This window comes from Cebus imitator, unplaced genomic scaffold, assembly GCF_001604975.1.
Source record: "Cebus imitator isolate Cc_AM_T3 unplaced genomic scaffold, Cebus_imitator-1.0 Scaffold24, whole genome shotgun sequence".
Taxonomy (NCBI): Eukaryota; Metazoa; Chordata; class Mammalia; order Primates; family Cebidae; genus Cebus; species Cebus imitator.
This window is the reverse complement of record NW_016107339.1, coordinates 14,592,214-14,595,134: the sequence shown is the minus strand read 5'-3', so window position 1 is coordinate 14,595,134 and position 2,921 is coordinate 14,592,214.

Sequence of the window (2,921 nt, the reverse complement as noted above, 5' to 3'; positions counted from 1 at the left end):
CCCCACCCCCAGTAGTTGGGACTACGGGTGCCCACCACCATGCCTGGCTAGTATTTTGCATTTTTAGTAGAGTCAGGGTTTCACTCTATTAGGATGGTCTCCATCACCTGACCTCAGCTCATATTCATTTAAATGTGGAATCTAAACAGTAAAACTCAGAAGTGGAGAAGTGGTGGTTACCAAGAGGCTGTGGGATAGGGGAATGCGAAGATGTTGTGCAAGGAGAATAAAGCCTCAGACAGAATACGTTGTATTTTTTTTAATGGAATATTGCTTTTGTCTCCCAGGCTTACAGTACAGTAGAGCTCACTGTAGTATTGAACTCCTGGGTTCAAGCAATCCTCCCATCTTAGCCTCCTGAGTAGTTGGGTCTACAAGCATATGCCACCATACTCGGCTTTTTTTTTTTTTTTTTTTTTGGTAGATACCAAGTCTCGCTCTGTTGACCAGGTTGGTCTCGAACTTTTTTTCTCAAGCTATTCCCTTGCCTATGCCTCCCAAATTACTGGGATTATAGGCGTAAGCCACTGTGCTGTCCTATTTTCGTTTTTGTGGGGAGGAGTATCTATTGGATGGTATGGTGAACATAGTTAATAGTGTGTTGTGTATATATATTTTTTTCCTTTTTTTTGAGACAGTCTCTGTTGCCCAGGCTGGAGTGTAGTAGTGAGATCTCGGCTCACTACAACCTTTGCCTCCTGGGTTCAAACAATTCTCTGCCTCAGCCTCCAGAGTAGCTGGGATTATAGGCACCTGACACTATGCCCAGCTAATTTTTGTATTTTTAGTACAGACGGGGTTTCACCATCTTGGCCAGGCTCATCTTGAACTCCTGACCTCATGATCCTCCCACCTGGGCTTCCCAAAGTGCTGGGATTACAGGCATGAAGCACCTCGCCTGGGCCATATATTTCAAAATTTCAAGTGTGCTTATCACAAAAATATTTGAGGTGATATGTTAATTACCTTGATTTAATTACTGCATATTGTGTTCAGAGATAATATCACTTTGCCCCTCTTAAATATATACAACTAAGGTTTGTCAATTTACTAAAAGAGTTTTAAAATCAAATAAAATGGGCTGGGCCCGGCAGCTCATGCCTATAATCCCAGCATTTAGGGAGGCTGAGTCGGGTGGATCACTTGAGATCAGGAGTTCAAGACCAGCTTGGCCAACACGGCGAAACCCCATCTCTATAAAAATAAAATAAAATTAGCTGGGCACGGTGGTGGGTGCCTATAATCCCAGCACTAGGGAGGCTGAGGCAGGAGAATTGCTTGAACCTGGGAGGTGGAAGTTGCTGTGAGCCAAGATCGAACCACTGCACTGCAGCCTGGGTGACAGAGTAACACTGTCTCAAAAAATAATAAAAATAAAATTCGAGGGGTGGGCAAAACAGCAACAATGAAATACAGGTTCACACCACGGCTCTGCAAATCCCAACTTGGATGACCAAGTCAAATTATTTAGACTAACTTAGCTTTTGTTGCCTCCTTTTAAAATAAAGCATTTTGTCTGAATGGTCTCACTTCAAAAGTTCTAAGATAGCCGGGCACAGTGGCTCATGCCTGTAATCCCAGCATTTTGGGAGGCTGAGGCAGATGGATTACCTGAGGTCAGGCATTTGAGACCACCCTGACCAATATGATAAAACTCCGTCCTACTAAAAATACAAAAATTATCTGGGTGTGGTTGCATGAGCCTGTAATCCTAGCTACTCAGAAGGCTAAGACAGAAGAATTGCTTGAGCCTGGGAGGTGGAGGTTGCAAGGGAGCTGAGATCCAACCATTGCACTCCAGCCTGGTTAACAAGAGCGAAATTCTGTCTCAAAAAAAAGAAAAGTTCTAAGATTGTTTTGAGCAGAACTTGTGAGGTAGACTAACATTTTCAGCTATGGTCACCCTAGGTGTACTTATTTAAGTAAGAGTCTGGAGGAGTGAGAGTTTGGGGCTATGGCAGTAAAGGAAAGATGAGCCAGGTTCTTTGCATCAACTCTGTAATCCTCATTGTATTTCCCTCTACATTAGGTATTCTAAAACCTTTTTGACAATTTAGCATATGGAAGTGGTCATTTGAACTGCATCCAGGGTCAAATTAGCAACAAATGACAGTTTGGGAGCCAAAGATTTTTTTCCCACTGCCTGAATATTGTTGGCATTTAGTAGTTCCTGTCTGGTTCTAAATGATGGTTTTACCTCAGATTTTACAAACAGTAGCCTCTTTGTCCTTTTTCATGGATGCTATAAAAAATAGCAAATTTAATTATGAGGAAAGGAGAAAAAAGCTGCATAGCATAAAAGGGGGAAGATTCCGGTAATGGGCTGTCCTCCCACAGAAGCCTTTCCTGAAGAGGTTCTTCCTGATATATCAGTTAAGTGTCCTTAACACTTTCTCCCCAAAACTGAGCCTGGAGATATCTACTCTAAAATCAGGCCGGGCATGGTAGCTCACACCTGTAATCCCAGCACTTTGGGAGGCCGAGGCAGGGCAGGTGGATCACCTAAGGTTAGGACTTCGAGACCAGCCTGGCCAACCTGGTGAAACCCTGTCTCTACAAAAATAGCAGCTCTTTGCTACAAAAATTAGTGGGCCATGATGGCACATACCTGTATTCCCAGCTACTCAGGAGGCTGAGACAGAAGAATCGCTTGAACCCTGGAGGTGGAGGTTGCAGTGAGTCAAGATCGTGCCACCACACTCCAGCCTGGGCGACACAGCAAGACTATCTCAAAAAACAGAAATAAATAAAATGGTTAAAGTCCCATGTTGCACCTTTGTGTAAATCCTTACCATTTAGGAAAATCAAATGTTTTAGGGATGACATAATACTGGAAATCCTCCTTGAAAGTGTATAAAAGAAAAGGAATATAGTAAGTTTCTTTGGTTTTTGGGCCAATTCTTTTTTTTTTTTTTTTTTTT